At 41.1% G+C, this 17,552-nt stretch overlaps 1 protein-coding gene and 1 long non-coding RNA gene across 2 annotated transcripts in view; both read left to right on the plus strand.

Moving 5' to 3' along the window:
* The window catches only part of SUGCT (succinyl-CoA:glutarate-CoA transferase), a 782,676-nt gene that overhangs the window by 738,410 nt on the left and 26,714 nt on the right, over nt 1-17,552 (plus strand). The gene's annotated exons all lie outside the window — the stretch shown is intronic.
* LOC139034803 (uncharacterized) lies at nt 2,413-12,437 on the plus strand. The gene is made up of 2 exons (XR_011487355.1): nt 2,413-2,940; nt 12,268-12,437. It is a non-coding gene; the product is annotated as an uncharacterized lncRNA (long non-coding RNA).

Here is a 17,552-nt window from a genome sequence, read left to right on the forward strand (position 1 = left end):
ACCCAGGTGACATGAGGTGAAATGAGTAGCTTGGTGAGCCTCTGTGTGGGTACATTTCTGGGGGAAGGTTTTTTTAACTTGGGAGAATGAACAGTCAGAGCTAGAATAGGCCTGGCTGGGGGAGGAAGAAGATTCTGCTGGTAGTCAGAGTTAGTACCTTTCATTTCCTGAGCACAGTGGAAGTAGATTTTCTCTACTCATCCCATGAAATAAGAGCTCTTATGTTCCCTCTCCCTTTCTCTCAGGATGCATAATAGATATAGTTCAACAATAGTGGAAGATCTTCTCATGAGTTTTATGTAATGACTTATAATAATAATAACACCAGCAACAGTATCTGTTAAAGTCTTATGTAAAAAGCACTGGGACTGGTCGTCCAGTGGCTTAGACTCCATGTTTCCACTGTAGGGAGCACAGGTTCAACCCATGGTTAGGAAACTAAGATCCCACATACCTCACAGCATGATCAAAAGGGGAAAATAAATAAATAAATAAAGCACTGTCCTAATTGATATACGTGTACTAATGCAACGTGCCTAGGAAAGCCTTAAGGCTACTGCCTGAAGAGAATAGCAGTGGACACACACTCACTTCGTGTCACAATGGACACACTCAGGTCCTCTGCTCCACCAGTGTAAGTGACACCCCCGCCTCCCTTATCATAGACACTACCTTCAGATCATGTCCCTAGAACTCATGCACCCTAGGACACTTTGGGATGTTCAGAGGGATAAAGGGCAAGACATGTCAGGAGCAGAAAGACTGTAATCCATTCATTTCAGCCTTTGCAAATGCTCTAGAAACAACAGGATTCATAAGAGGATCAGCTTAACTCAAACACTGTCAGCAAGACCCTCAAGAAAGTCTCTTCCAGCTCCCACCTCAGGGAGATAGCAGTTTTTCAACTGTTGAAAGTCCTAAGAGGACCTTAAAATGTTCACCCCACTCCAGAAGATTTTTCTGTGTATGAATTTATAGATACAGCCTATCATTTGTGATTCTTTTTAAAGGTTGAGTGGAGCCATAACATTGCTGATGAAATAGGTTAAAAGTAGCTCTCCCAAAGACCACTGCTGGGAAAAATGAGAGAGGCTGAACACTTGGACTTAACCACTTAGGGAGGCACCGTTTATTGTCCTAGAGAACAACCAGCACACTGCTGAAATCGAGATGTGGAGAGAGAAAGACATCCAGTGGAAACAAATGCTGGCTTATCAGAGATACTGAACAACATCAGGAAATGAGGGCCACCCATTTCCAGTGAAATTTCAGCTACTCCTTGGAGAGAGAAAAGAAGTATAACAGATATCTAGGATGATATATATGACTCTCGCAGGAGTTGCAATTTTTATTAGTAGGAAAATATTCATATAAAAATCTACCCTATAAGTAAATTCAATGGAACATGAAAGCCCCTCAAATAGAAAATACAGTAGTAAACCATGCAGATAACTTCTTCCAATTTGCGGGAGCAATTGCAAAGCATTGGAGTGGAAGGGAGAAGGGAATACTTGATGTTTGTCTGGTAACCCACGAACAATGCATTTTCTGACCTCCACAAATGGAAGTGATTTCTACATCTCATTTGCTATCTCAGTCCTCTGTATTTATCTGGCCATAACACTTATCACACCCTGAGTTGTAATTACTGGTCACCAATTGCTGTCTCCCATTAAGCTATAATATTGTGGGTATCTTAGGCATGCTTGCATCTCCTGTGATTACCATGATGTCTACTCTGTAGGAGACACAGTAAATATCAGTCCAATAGACATTCTGTCACTCACCAGATTACATGTTCGATGAGAGAACTGATTATGTTCATTTTTTTTTAACTCATAGAGCCTGTGATAAATGGTTTTCAAAGATGGCCACCATCAGTACCTCCCCCCCGTTATACACATGTCTCTCTTTCCATTGTTTTCCTTGCCTTGGAACCTGGACTTGGTCTGGTATCTTGCTTTTTTTTTTTTTTTTAAGCTTTTTATTTTAAATAATTTTACATTTACAAACATTATTAAAATAATATTTTAGAATTCCCATATATTGGTTTCCCTGAATGTTGACATTTTGCATAACCAATGTACAGTTACCTATGCCATAAAATTAACATTGATACAATATTATCAGTTAATATACAAAAAATTCTACCAGTTGTCTCACATTGGTAGGCAGAATTCTGTAGTCCCCAAGATTTCCAGCCCTTCATGTACCACTCACTTTCTCCTAGTTATTCAATCAAACACTAATCTAAGTGCTGCTATGGAAGGATTTTGCAGCTGTAATTAAGGTCCAAAATCAGGTGACTTTAAGACAGGAAGAATTTCCCTGATGGCTCAGGTGGTAAAGAATCTGACTGCAATGCAGGAGACCTAGGTTCAGTCCCTGGGTCAGGAAAATCCCCTGGAGAAGGAAACGGCAACCCACTCCAGTATTCTTGCCTGGAGAATCCCATGGACAGAGAAGCCTGGAGGGCTACAGTCCACAGGGTCGCAAAGAGTAGGACACTACTGAGCAACTTCACTTTCACTTTTCACTTTCAATCTTAAAATAGGAAGATTAACACTTAAGATAGGAAGATTAGAATCTGGGTGGGGCTGACCTGATCACAAGGTCAGAGACATTAGGCCAAAGATTTTAAGCACAAAGAGGGTTTGATATGAGAGAGCTTTTCGAAAGTGACTCACTTGGACCAAGAGAAAGGGGTAGACGTGATACTATGCCAATTCATTGCCAAGCCTTGAAGAAGCTTAGCATCTTCTTTTGCTTTTGGAAATTAACCATTGTGGATGACATCTGACTGGTATCCATTGAGGAATCCTGTGATATTTCATGCCTACTATTTTCAGAGAGAGAGAGAGAAGAACCACTTGGAGAAGCACAAAAACCTTACACATGTGAATGAATCTTCCTGAATCTCTAACCCACCTCTGCAACCTTGTGAGTATGACTAAGTGACACCAGCCCCTGCCCAGCGGAGCAGAATGGCCCAGCTGAGACTTACCCCCATTTCTTACCCACATAAACTAAGATTGTTTTATTCCACTGTTGTGAGGTGGTTCATTATCAGCAAAGGTCTAACTTAGAAAGAAAGTGCAATATTAAATATAGTTTGATGAAGAGTTCACAGCATCTTGGCTGACTGAAACAGTGAATGATATATGCTATGGCTTATTAATTATTTTTTCCTATTGAAAAATGCCAATCAAAGACCTGCTTTTGTTGAAAATTCTTCTGTAATGACCTGGCCTCCTATTGTCACCTAAGAAATGGAACAGGTGCCATTGGACAACGTAGTGCCCAGGGACATCACTGACCAGATGTTTATTCCTTCCCACCCTAATGAAATTGAGGACACTTGGGATCAGAAATTGTCATGTTCTCAATACAGAAAGAGGTTAAATTCAGGAAGGTTCGAGTTATTGAGGGGTTTTCAGGGTAGGCAGCCTCTAAACTGGCACCCCAATGAGCCTCACCCTTGCTTCACACTTTTTTAGTCTTCCTTCCCAAAGCTGGTCTGTGGACACAACAGCATGGAGCAGAGTGGCTGGTACATCACTTCCCACATCAAGTTATAAAAAATCTAGAGTCTGTTTTTTCTGTCTCTGTCTCTCTCTGCCACTCACTCTGGGAGAAGCCAATTGCCATGAATGAGACATCCCTACATAGGAGCCCACATGACAAAGAACTAAAGCTCTAGCCAACAACCAATGATGATGTGAATCCAAGAATCACAGAAGTGACTCTGGAAGCAGATTCTCCAGCCTCAGGACTGCCTGGCAATGACTGTAGCCCCAGCCAACAGCTTACTGACCTCTCAAAACTGTGCAGCTTACCCAGACTCCTGACCTTCAGAAACTTTGTGAAATAATACATATTTGATATTTTAGCTTTATGTTTAATGGATTAAGTTAGCTTTATTTTGAAGCAATTTATGACACAGCAATAGATCACAAATATATTTCCCCATTAGATTATGGCAAAAAGTCATTTTCAATAGGTGACTTTCAATTTCAACCTCAACGTTATGATTTTCGTCAGTCATGCCCACTGTTAAGTGTGATACAACCCTGGGTGGAGGCATTATGAAGAGAAAGGGACAGAGTTGCTTGCTGCATGTTGGCCTCTGCGCAGGAGTCTAGGGTGGAAATGATGGCAGTGATGTCAGAGTTGGTGGGTGGGAGCCTGTGGAACAAAAATACTGATAAGAAACTTCTGAAAGATCCCCTCAGAATAATCTCTGCATTCACAGGATGTTCTAGACCCAGTGGTTCTCAGGAAGGATGGGAGCAGTCTTTCCCCCAAGGGACATTTGGCAATATCCAGAGACATATTAGCAAAGGTTAATAGAGTTTTGCCAAGAGAACACACTGGTCATAATAAACATCCTCTTCCAACAACACAAGAGAAGACTCTACACGTGGGCTTCGCCAGATGGTCAATACCGAAATCAGATTGATTATATTTTTTGCAGCCAAACAAGGTGAAGCTCTACACAGTCAGCAAAAACAAGCCAGGGTACTGATTGTTGCTCAGATCATGAGCTTCTTATTGCCAAATTTAGACTTAAATTGAAGAAAGTGGGGAAAACCACTAGACCATTCAAGTATGACCTAAATCAAATCCCTTATGATTATACAGTAGAAGTGAGAAATAGATTCAATGGATTAGATCTGATAGACAGAATGCCTGAACAACTATGGACAGAGGTTCCTGACATTGTACGGGAGGCAGGGATCAAGATCATTTGCAAGAAAAAGAAATGCAAAAAGGCAAAATGGTTGTCTGAGGAGGCCTTACAAATAGCTGTGAAAAGAGAAATGAAAGCAAAAGAGAATAGGAAAGATATATCCACTTGCATGCAGAGTTCCAAAGAATAGCAAGGAGAGATAAGAAAGCCTTCCTCAGTGATCAGTGCAAAGAAATAGAGGAAGACAACAGAATGGGAAAGACTAGAGATCTCTTCAAGAAAATTAGAGACACCAAAGAAACATTTCATGCAAAGATGTGCACAATAAAGGACAGAAATGGTATGGACCTAACAGAAGCAGAAGATATTAAGAAGAGCTGGCAAAAATACACAGAAGAACTATACAAAAAAGATCTTCATGACCCAGATAATCACGATGGTATGATCACTCATGTAGAGCCACACATCCTGGAATGTGAAGTCAAGTGGGCATCAGGAAGCATCACTATGAACAAAGCTAGTGGAGGTGATGGAATTCTAGTGGAGCTATTTCGGATCCTAAAAGATGATGGTGTGAAAGTGCTGCACTCAATATGCCAACAAATTTGGAAAACTCAGCAGTGGCCACAGGACTGAGAAATGTCAGTTTTCATTCCAATCCCAAAGAATGTTCAAACTACTGCACAATCGCACTCATCTCACAAGCTAGCAAAGTAATGCTCAAAATTCTTCAAGCCAGGCTTCAGCAGTTCAAGCTGGATTTAGAAAAGGCAGAAGAACCAGAGATCCATCCATTGGATCATCGAAAAAGCAAGAGAGTTCCAGAAACACATCTACTTCTGTTTTACTGACTATGCCAAAGCCTTTGACTGTGTGCATCACAACAAATTGGAAAATTCTGAAAAAGATGGGAATACCAGACCACCTGACCTGCCTCTTGAGATATCTGTATGCAGATCAGGAAGCAAGGGTTAGAACTGGATATGGAACAACAGACTGGTTCCAAATAGTGAAAGGAGTACGTCAAGGCTGTATATTGTCACCCTGCTTATTTAACTTATATGCAGAGTACATCATGAGAAATGCTGGGCTGGATGAAGCACAAGCTGGAATCAAGATTGCTGGGAGAAATATCAATAACCTCAGATACGAAGATGACACCACTCTTATGGCAGAAAGTGAAGAAGTAAAGAGCCTCTTGATGAAAGTGAAAGAGGAGAGTGGAAAAATTGGCTTAAAATTCAACATTCAGAAAACTAAGATCATGGCATCTGGTCCCATTACTTCATGGAAAATAGACAGGGAAACAGTGGAAACAGAGACAGACTTAATTTTTTGGTCTCCAAAATCACTGCAGATGGCGACTGTAGCCATGAAATTAAAAGATACTTGTTCCTTGGAAGAAAAGTTATGACCAACCTAGATAACATATTAAAAAGCAGAGATGTTACTTTGCCGACAAAGGTCCATCTAGTCAAAGCTATGGTTTTTCCAGCAGTAATGTATGGATGTGAGAGTTGGACTATAAAGAAAGCTGAGCACAGAAGAATTGATGTTTTTGAACTGTGGTGTTGGAGAAGACTCTTGAGAGTCCCTTGGACAGCAAGGAGATCCAGCCAGTCCATCCTCAAGGAAATTGGTCCTGAATATTCATTGGAAGGACTGATACTGAAGCTCAACTCCAATACTTTGGCCACCCGATGCAAAGGATTGACTCATTTAAAAAAGACCTTGATGGTGGGAAAGATTGAGGGCAGGATAAGGGGATGACAGAGGATGAGATGATTTGATGGCATCACCAACTCAATGGACATGAGTTTGAGCAAGCTCTGGGAGTTGGTGATGGACAGGGAGGCCTGGCATGGTGCAGTCCATTGGGTTGCAAAGAGTTGGACACTACTGAGCGACTGAACTGAACTGAACAGGGGCAGCAAGGGGGACTGTGTGCTTCTGGCAAGGAAATGAGTAGAGGCCAGAGTGGTGATAAACATGAGCACAGGACAGCTCCCAACAAAGAACAGTTCTCCTAAAATACCAATAGCAATGCTGTTGAGAAACGTTCTAGAGGAAGCTGATCCTTGACAGATGAGCAGGTACCTGACTCATCACCTCTGCGTCCTTTTAGAAAGTTTTTTTTTACATTATGTAAGTTTTAGGGAGGAGGGAAGTGGGTTCATCGAGCTATAATATGATCTCCAGGTAAAACCTACACGTGTAGTTTTTATCTTTTTTTTTTTTTTAATGTGATATGTGAAATCCTTATTTTGACTTCTTGCAGTAAGTGTGTTTCTAAAGTAGAGGGAACTGGAAGTTTCCTAACAGCCCAGTCGTTAAGAATCTACCTTCCAATGCAAGATACATGGGTTTGATCCATGGTCAGGGAAATAAGATCCCACATGCCACAGGGCAACTAAGTCTGCTCACCACAACTAGAGAAAGCCTGTATACCACAACAAAGACTCAGTGAAGCCAAAAATAAAAATAAAGTGAAGGGATACAAAACATTTTCATTAATGGAGGGAGCTCAGTTTTCCTTCCCAATAGCAGTTACATTAAGGACACAAGTCAAATTGCAGGGGAAAAAATCTTAGTTCTTAATAGTATCAGAGAACTGTAATACATTTAGATAGCAATGGCCAGGCCACATTCCCCTCCTGGGCCATAGATAACTCTGAAGAGTATGGGGCTTTGATGAAATGATTTCTGAGATCCTTATGAGATTTCAAGTTCTTTTATTCAATGATTCTTTTATTTAGGGTCATACTATGGATGCTCAGAGAATGCCATATGTATAGACAAAACTAATGGACATGTTTGAACAATAATGCTTAAAGAAGAAAAGACACTTTAAATGAGGAATTAAGAGTTGCCCTTTTGGGTATCTGGTGATCCAGAACTGTAGAGAAGTAGAAAGTTAGCAAAGTTAACAAATAAGAAGTGGGATGATCCACACATCACTTGGCATATCTTCCTAACTCTTTGCTGGATGGACCCAGTAGATAGCTTACTCTGGGAAGAGTCGAGGTGTGATTGAGGCTGAAGCATCCTGCATGGGAAGGGTCTAAGGTTAGAGCTTGGAGACTGGATCTCAACTGCAGCTTCAGCAGAACTCAGCTGACCTCTTGCTCAGCACACACCTCATGATATTCCCCCCAGTACCCCTGAAAACCTACAGATATGGATGTCACAGAATCTCTGCCATAATGTGGAGTTTTTGAAGGGGACCTGTGGATATGAAAACCAGGGTAAGTACTTGTGTAAAACATTAATCTACATTTGCAATTCAGGCCAATTGTTCTGACAAGGTAAAAATGAGGGCCAAACAACTCACCAACGAGCTTCCCATTGGAAAAAGTTACCTCGCCCAAGGAAATAATATTTCAAAGAATTAAATGGAAGAAGCACATTTAAAGGTCATGCGATAGAATTTAAGTCTAGATGATGACTTTTCCTTGGCCCTAATTGTCAACTCCATGGAGCTAAACAAGTTACACCTAGAAGATATGCAAAGGGAAGGACATTTGGCCACCAGACTTCCGTACCAATCTGTTGATTTTATTCAACTATCAGAACATGGTCAGGTTCCCAGATCCACCCATTACTTCCCATGTCTACCATCTTCATTTTAACCCACGCACTTCTTGCTAGCCCTTCTGCCATTCCTGTACTTTCCTCCAAACCCAGTTTAAAAAGTCACCAGCTTAGTAAACCTTTGTAAAGTTAATTCTAGTCCATTCTGATTGTATCTGATTACTCCTTTGCTCCATAGTCAATGACTGGCTTTATTTTTCCATCAACAGCATTCCTGAAGATCACTTTAGAGGTGTTTGTTAAGTTTTAGACAGATAGAATTGAAATACAGTGCTCAACATTCAGGAACTGCAAATCAAGATGGGAAAACAAGGGACTTCTCAGGTGGTTCAGTGGTTAAGACTTCGCTTTCCAATGCAGGGGGTGCAGGTTCGATCCCCAGTCAAGGAGCTAAGAACCCACATGCCTTGTGGCCAAAAAAAAAAAACAAAACATAAAACAGAAACAATACAGTAACAAATTCAATAAGAATATGATGGGGAGGCAAGGCCTTTATATAACATTTATGCAGAATGACTCACTGTGCTTCTTAAGAAATACCAGTGGTATTGGAGTTCAGGGGAGGGAATGATCTCTGTAATCTGGTGTGTTTAGGAAAGTAATTATGTAGGAAACACATGTTCCTCTTCAAAGAAGAATGAGATTTAAATAAGCAGAGGCAGGAAGAGTATTACAGGCACAGGTGAGCAAGCTGGGGAGGCTGGACAGCCATGACCAATTTGGAAACAGAGCTTTTGAGTAAACAGATTTAGTGAAAGAGGGCTGCTCTGTTGGAAACAGGTCAGAAGACTAGAGAGGGACAGATTTTAGAGGGTACTTGAAGGTAAAGAGGGTAATTTTTTGTTGGGCACTGGGTGCCGCATAAATATTCCAGCAAGGAAGTGATTCACTCAGTGCTATACTTTGGAAAGATGGCCCTAGTGAATGCAATAGAGCACATGGGATTATAGAAGGAGTGGTTCCAATGCAGCTGTGAGTCAATATGGGGCTGGACCAGAGATGGTCATCTTATATGTTACTTCGTACATATTGTGCCATGTATCGAAGTCATATCAGCTTTACTAGATTATGAATTTCTTGTAAACCAGAAATACATTTCCCTCAATTTAGAGCATGTCCCTTCTTGTCTATCCAGTGCTCAGAATTCATTGTCTGTTGATGAGTCAATGTTGGGGCTTCCCAGGTGGTGCTAGTGGTAAAGAACACACCTGTCAATGCAGGAAACATGAGTTGTGGGTTTGATCCCTGGGTCAAGAAGATCCCCCGGAGGAGGGCATGGCAACCCACTCCAGGATTCTTGCCTGGAGAATCCCATGGACAGAAGAGCCTGACAGCTTACAGTCCATAGGGCTGCACAAGTCAGACACGACTGATGCAACTTAGGGTGCATGCATGAGTCAATGTTATTATAATTATTCTGTACATTTTTATCAGACTTACCTGCTCCAAATAGGTTATAAACACAGCATTGGAATGGGCAATCGTAAGAATTTGGACTCTCCAATATATTCTCTACATAATATATTCTCTAGGGCCAAGGGTACAAAGCCATTAAATTAGATCAGTCATATTCAAGCTGTCAATCCTGAGGGCTTGTTAGAAGATGGAGCCTTGAAAAACCACAGCCACACTTTCAGAGCTCTAGAAACTTACTACCTCCTCAAGCTTCACGATTCAGCCTTCTCTGGAAGAAGATTTATTTATAGAGAGTCATGGTTTTGGTTAGTTAGTGCACGGGAGACATTGACACAAAGTCTGAAAAACTCTGAGGCCATCTGTCTGCCTGCTCTGTGGAAAGTACCAGTCCCTATTACAGACTGAGGCCGAGCCCATGTACCAACTTGCAAAATGGCACTGCAGTTCATTATGGAATTCTCCCTGGTCAGTTTAGTCATGGCCAATTAAAATGGCTCTAGCAGTCTCCTTGGACCCTAAATTCTAGGCTGCCTTGTTCTACTGTTTAACACTTGACTGTCCACACGCTTTCTTTCCCAAGAGAGACTGGACATTTCTTAAGGACAGAGTTTGTGTCTTGTACCTCTTTTGGATTCTGGCCCAAAATAGCAAGATGAATTAGTGTTCAGTAAGTAGTAGTTGAATTGGTCTGTAGAGAAAGCTCATGCTCTCAGAAATCTGAAAGACCAGCTATTCTGTCAAACTCATTCTTCAGTGGTAGAGATGCACTCCTGGTTTTAGTCTGAAAGACTTGAAAACATAGTCCTATGTGTTCTAAAAGTTCAAAAGTGGCACAGAGGAAGAGTGCAAATGGACATGCCCAGCTGTTCAGTTCTACCCTTGGCATTGATGAAGCCATAGCTTGCACCCTTGGCTGATTCCTATAACTGACTTTTTTACTTCCCTTCCCTGGCATAGGTGAAGCCCCAGAATCTTTCTTAAGTACCACTTTAGACAACCACTGGAAATAAACCTGAAGTGACACAAAAAATAAAATCCATTTGCCACTTTAAGACCACTGAAGCAACAGCCAGTTGCATCTTTGGAAAAATTTCCTGTAGGGGCAACATAATGTGGACAAAAATGTTAGCAGGAGGTAAACTTTACTGGGTATTTAAGTGATCTTTCCCTATATCCATTTCTCCTCCAAAGATAACTTTATTCCAGTCATGGTGACCCTATTCTACTTACAAGGATAATTTTAGGATGAACTTGTGATGCAGTTCTCACTAATGAGAAAGAAAGAAATCTACTGGAAGCTTCTGGAAGGTTAACCTCATCCTTTCTTACTGAATATGAACAAGAAATAATGTAGTCCTGGTTGCCATAGGAAGCCAAAATGTGACCAGGAGAGGAAGCAGCTTTGGGATGAACCATTGCCAAGAATAGCATACGGCAGAGGGAAAGAACCTAGGTTTTTGACAATCCATCAAGTTGTCAATCATTCTGTGCTGGAAGCCTGCTCTTCTGGATTCCAGCCTACATGAAACACACATTTAGTTATTGTTTTAGCCAGTTTGAGTTACTATTTCCGTTGTTTGCAGCCATAATACCTCTGGGCAGGGGAATTTTTAAACTTGATGAAGTTTTTCTCAATTAATCCTCATAGTAATTCTTTAAGGTTGGTACGACCTTCATCCCCATTTCTCGGGGGAGGAAACTGAGAATTAGATTCCTGAAGCAAATTTCCAAAAGTCATGGACCATTTATGCATTGGAGCTGTCATTCGTACTCAGGAACCCACTCTCTTAAACATTATGCTAGAGTCAAGCTGTCTGTCAATTTATTCCACAGGGGAAAAAGAAAAAAAAAAATGAAAAATGTAAAGACTGGGCATGTTTGAATTTCTAGGAAGTCTTTTTTAACACATTAAAGGGAAAGAGATCATGTGTCTGTACCAAGTTGAAGACATAACGAAGCACCCAATGCCACCTGTGACTTAGAAGTCTGCATACAGAAAGTGTTTTATTTGGCTTCTTTCCTCCCAGCAGCCTGGAGTTCTATTTGAGAAGGAAGGAAAGCTTCACCACCATAAATCAGAGGTTCCTCTGCAAACTCCACATAGTGTGTCTCAGGCCTGTGGAAGGTGGAGTTCACTTGTGGGGATAGTCAAGTCCTTTGGGTTGGGTCATCGAATCATTGGGAGGGATGAATTTGTGAGCATGCGTCTCTCCCAGGGCTGCCACTCTTGACAAATGCTGCAGTCAGCACTCTGGTCCCCACTGTGAGTAGACACTGTCTGTGCCACTCCTGGAGGGGCCTGTGCAGCCTGGGGCTGTCCCAGTAGTCCACATCGTCAGCCTTCTAACTTCCCCGGGGTCAGCCATTCCTTTTTGGACAGTACCCTTTTCCAGAATTCATACATACAAAACCTTTCTCTTCTTCAATATATTATGTGTTCTTCCCTCAGCCTCCTACTCTACCCATTCCTTTTAATTAGACCCTGGATGGAGTTCCAAAACATTTAAAATCATGGGCTACTTGTGATTTTTTTTTTCAAGGAATATCTTTTTTTTTTTTTTTTTTTTTAGGAATATCTTTCTTTTGTGTTATCGATCACTTTAACCAGCTTGAAGCCTCTTTTGGCCAGAGGATGGTCTCAGATGAACGAAGTTTCTCTTGTGTTATGGCTTGTCATCAAAACTTGAAAGAGTCTTTGGATAAAATGGAATAAACAATTAAACAAAACTTCCAGAAAATATCTTTTGTGTCATATCCATGTGTACATGTGTTGACTAGAAATCATGTTCAGTCTCAAGGTTCCTTATTGGATCTTATCTCCCCAAACATTACCAAAAGTGTTCTAACACTTTGATAAGCATTTTTAGACAAAGCCTGTGTGGAAGCAATTTTGACATGTTCTGTGGATTTTCAATAACATCCTGCAGGCACGAATGTATATACTCCATGGTGGGGGGTGGTGGTGTGAGTCAAGTTTTCCTCAATATATATAACCTTTTTCTTTTTACAAAAATTTCAAGCATAACTCTTATCCAAAAATGGCAACCTTTAAAAACTAAGGTCATAGAAATTTTTCTAGCAAATTGGCTTCACTGTAAGAGAATTTTAGGTTTTTTTGAAAACTTAACCTTTCTACACCAAGTGCTGACTATTAACATAGAGACTAGACTTTGAGATTTTGGGGTCTGGAAATAAAAGCCTGGCTGAATTATTAGATGCTTGAGGATTCACTTTTTATGATACTGACTTTTGTTTGATTTAACATTTCTGCAATACGCTCATCATGTTAAATTGTTTCTGCACATGTGTATGCCATACATTCTGAAAATGCACGGTGACAAACCAGACGTGATAAAAACGCTGAAGAGCTAAACAAAGCTCTGGTGTCCTTTGTTCTCTCAGATAAATGGCTATTCCACCCTTCTCTGTTTGTTTAGTTTTATTCCTCTTTTTCTGTGTGTCTCTATACTTCCTTCACCTTCCCAGTGATGGAGAGTATCCTATTTCTCTATTTTTTTTTTTTCTGGTAAAGCCTACATTATCTTCCTTTATCTTTTCTTCTTTGCTCAGATTGGACAGAGTGAGGGGTAGAATAGAATTTTAATTTCTAACAGTACTTTCTTGGTCTCTGATTTTCCCTTTTTCATTCAAACCTCTTCTTGTTTCCTGGATGTCATTTTTTTTCATATCTCTGAGACTGTTCACCAAAAGTGTTTCCTTCATTTAAAATAATTGTCTTCTGTTTCCTGATTTAGGTGCCTACTTCCTGTCACACTACCTCTGAAGCCACAATACAGTTGATAACCACTTCTACTAAGGGTGAATTTGACCAGTGGCTCATTGGTGTCAGCCTGACCCTTCTGTTGAAAAGTTCCCCATCAACCTTCCCTCTTACATTTTCAGCATTCATTTCCAATTATTGCCAAATCCATTGTTTCATTGGTGACTGTAAAATGGTGATTTTTTTCCCTAATTAAATCCATTTTTATTTGGTAAGAATTTTTTAAAAGTTATGATCAAGCTTCCATGTTGAATTATAGCTTCTATATTTATTTTATAGTTCCAAGTGTAAGTAAAATTTCATTTGAAAAATTTTTTTTTTACTAAAAGCAATTTAGAAATCATTGAACCAGGATCCCTTGGGTACCTTCTAGCTCTAAAGGCTTATGATTCTTCAACTTAGTGCTGAACCAATGTTTCATGACAAGACAAAGAAGTCCAGCTAATAGAGGTTCAGTTGTGATGGCACACAGGTAGCCGGCTAGATTCTCCTTCTGCTCTGGAGGAGACTGGATTTTGATGAAGCCATGGACAGTTCCTTTGGACAACAGCCGCTTGTTGGCTCAAGGGAGAATGACCTTCCTGCCTTCAGTTCTTAGAAGTCATGCAGAATGATTTTCATGTCAAGTTGTACAAGTATATAAGATATAAAACTGGGATTAAAAAGCATAACAAATGTACCTTTTTCTTCCCTCATCATTCACTATGGGATCTTTAGTTTCTTCTAAAACTGTCCTGCAACTGCCCCTATGGTTTATGGGATTACAGGCTCTCCAGTGCTCTTAGAAAATGGCAGCATCCATCATCAACCTCTTCTCATGACCTATCACCCAATGCCTTGGCTGCTCTGAAACCATAACCTGCAAGAACCACTCCTGAAGAACACAGCTCTGCTATATTCTCTGAACTGGCTGCTCTGATCTCCTTCAAAGAGGGGAGAATTCCCTTCCTCCACACTGATGCTCCATTTCATTACCTGAGTAGAAAGGCTATTCTCTTGTGCGCCCGATGATTTACGGAGAGTTGAACGAACAGCCCTCTCCGACTGAAGCCACCGCCTCCTCTCTGGTGGCTCAGGCACCTGTTTACGGTGCTTAGGAGACGGGGTCATCTGAGTGACAGCCGGCTTTATTGCCTGTCAAGTGCTCCTTCTCTTGCTTTAGCTTGGACATGCAGGTGGCCCTGTGTCCTAAGATGAGAGAGGATATTATTGTTCCCTTTTTCAACATGAGAGTCGCAATGACTCCAGCCATGCCAAGTAAAGCAACAGGCTGGAAGATAACGTCAGACATCTTTTCCAGACATCCTTTTCCATGTGGAAGTTGACACTGGCTTCTCCCACATAGGGTGGTCCTGGAGAGAACTGAGATGAAACCTTGTTGTTAAAAGGATTGTGTTTATTCTGAGGTCCTTGCTCTCACTTCAGGGAAAACTGACTGCAGAAGGAACAACAGGAAAAACTGAATTGGGAAGCCTTGGGAAGTGTCACATCTAAGAAGATATTTAAGAGCTAATATAGAAAAAATGTACATGCAAAATCCAACAAAGAAAGTGAGTCACTTGGTTTGCCAAGTAAACCAATGTTAGTTCTTAATTATTGTCTAAATCTCTGAGGAAAGTTATTTTTCTCACACCTTTGCTTGATTCCAAGTTTTCTTTTAGACAGCATCTTGGAGCTATGAGACATCCTTGTAGAGATTAAAGCAGCTGACTAGACCTGCCACCAATAGAAATTTCTCCTGTTACCTTCCAGGCATCAGGGGATGATCCATCAGGTTGAAATTGTGGGGAAGTAGAACTCATTAATTTATGAAGATTATGAAATGTCAAACACTAAACTTTAAGTTCTTAAAGTCTGGTTAATAGAAACAATTTTACGTAAAATTCTATTTACTCCTAATCCAAAGTAGTCAAAAAGACCCACTTGTTCTGTGGAGTAGGGGACCCTGTATCTATCATCAGGAGATGGGATTTCTTTATGGTTGTATTATAGAGAGAACCATCTTAACTCCTTAACCACTTCCTCCAGTTCAAATTGATTCTCTTTTTTCCTATGGAAGGCAATATCCAGTGTCAATGCAGAATGTCTATTATTTGTAGCGCACATCAGGGATGTGTGTGTGTGTGTGTGTGTGTGTGTGTGTGTGAGCTCTCAAGATCTCCAGTGCCATTAACAGAAGAAGAACATAGATGTGCTCAGTATTAGAACAAACAACAAGGCTCTTAGAGGGATGGTCACACCAAAATCTGCTTCCCGATGAATTTGGGTTAACATTAATTTAAAGATAATAAAGATGTTACAAGGGAACATTGGCCTTTTTGAAAGTTGTGTCCATTTAGCTGTATAAACAGAACAATAAAGTCACTGATTTCTTGGCCTAATTTTAATGAGGAGAAAAAGGAGTTATCAGAATTAGTATTTTAGCATAACCAGTTTCATCTTATTTCATTTATTCTAGAAGCACTCACTTGCCCTCGTCTATTTCTTAGAAAGATTCCCCACAGTTTAGGGCTGCGTGTCCCTGGCTATTTTCCACTCTCCTAGGTTATGTGGATCATTTGATTTCTCCTACTTAGCCGAGCTTTTTTACTGCCTAGTCCTTGGCTCTGACAACAGAGTACCCAGTGAAAATTATCTTCACGGTTCACTCTCCAAGTCCCCTCCTCATGGCTCAGCTGTCCTGTCTAACTGCAAGCAAGAGATTACACCAAGGCAATCAGAACTTGGCATCCCCAACTGGAGTTTGTGTGGTCAGTTCACTACCCTTTGTATGTTTGCTTGTTAATAGCACAGGCTTGTTAATTAGGTATCCATCCAGCTCATGAGATGCAAGAGGTGAAGACCTTTCCCATGTATATTTGGAATCAAAGCAGTGTGCCTTGGTGGTTTGGGACTTTGGACCCAATCACTCAGCTGCTTTTTATTCCTCGAATCACCCCCATGTGTGACTTGAGGACCTTGAGGATGTGGGAGCAGCAATTCCACTGAATCAGTTTCTTTTATTTGATTCATAGGTAACATTGTTTGTTGTTTAGTTGCTTGTTCACATCTGACTCTTTGCGACCACATGGACTGTAGCCCACCAGGCTCCTCTGCCCATGGGATTTTCCAGGTAAGAATACTGGTGTGGGTAGCCATTTGCTTTTCCAGGGGATCTTTCCAACCCAAGGACTGAACCTGTGTCCCCTGTTTGGCAGACAGATTCCTTACCTGAGTTACCTAGGAAGCCCGTAGGTAACATTCACATGGAAGTTAATCACATAAGCCCTGAAGTCCAGCTGCCTTAAGGGCATATCTTTGTTCTGACATATATTCTGTGTGATCTTAGAAAAGTTTCTTAACCTCTCTGTGCCAGTTTTGTCTATAAAAGAGAAATAATATGTCTGTTTACCTCATAGGATTGTCATGAGGTTTCAGTGAGATAATAGTGTAAATGCCTAGGACAGAGTAAAGTGAAAATGAAGTCGCTTAGTCGTGTCTGACTCTTTGCGACCCCATGGACTGTAGCCCACCAGGCTCCTCAGTCCATGGAATTTTCCAGGCAAGAGTACTGGAGTGGGTTGCCATTTCCTTCTCCAGGGGATCTTCCCAACCCAGGGATCGAAGCCGGGTCTCCCGCATTGCAGGCAGACGCTTTACCACCTGAGCTACCAGGGAAGCCCAGGACAGAGTAAGGTATTCTTAAAAGTTAATTGCAATAATTATTATAAACAATCTAAGACTGACTTTCTAGACGTTAAGGATGGGGCTTCCCAGATGTACTTTACTTGTTTCAGTGTTTCAGAATGCTGGAAATGTGAAAGTGTTAGTTGCACCAGTCAGTTCAGTTCAGTCGCTCAGTCGTGTCCGACTCTTGGCGACCCCATGAATTGCAGCACGCCAGGCCTCCCTGTCCATCACCAACTCCCGGAGTTGACTCAAACTCATGTCCATCGAGTCGGTGATGCCATCCAGCCAACTCATCCTCTGTCATCCCCTTCTCCTCCTGCCCCCAGTTCCTCCCAGCATCAGGGTCTTTTCCAATGAGTCAACTCTTCGCATGAGGTGGCCAAAGTATTGGAGTTTCAGCTTCAG

This window comes from Odocoileus virginianus, chromosome 1, assembly GCF_023699985.2.
Source record: "Odocoileus virginianus isolate 20LAN1187 ecotype Illinois chromosome 1, Ovbor_1.2, whole genome shotgun sequence".
NCBI classification, from domain to species: domain Eukaryota; kingdom Metazoa; phylum Chordata; class Mammalia; order Artiodactyla; family Cervidae; genus Odocoileus; species Odocoileus virginianus.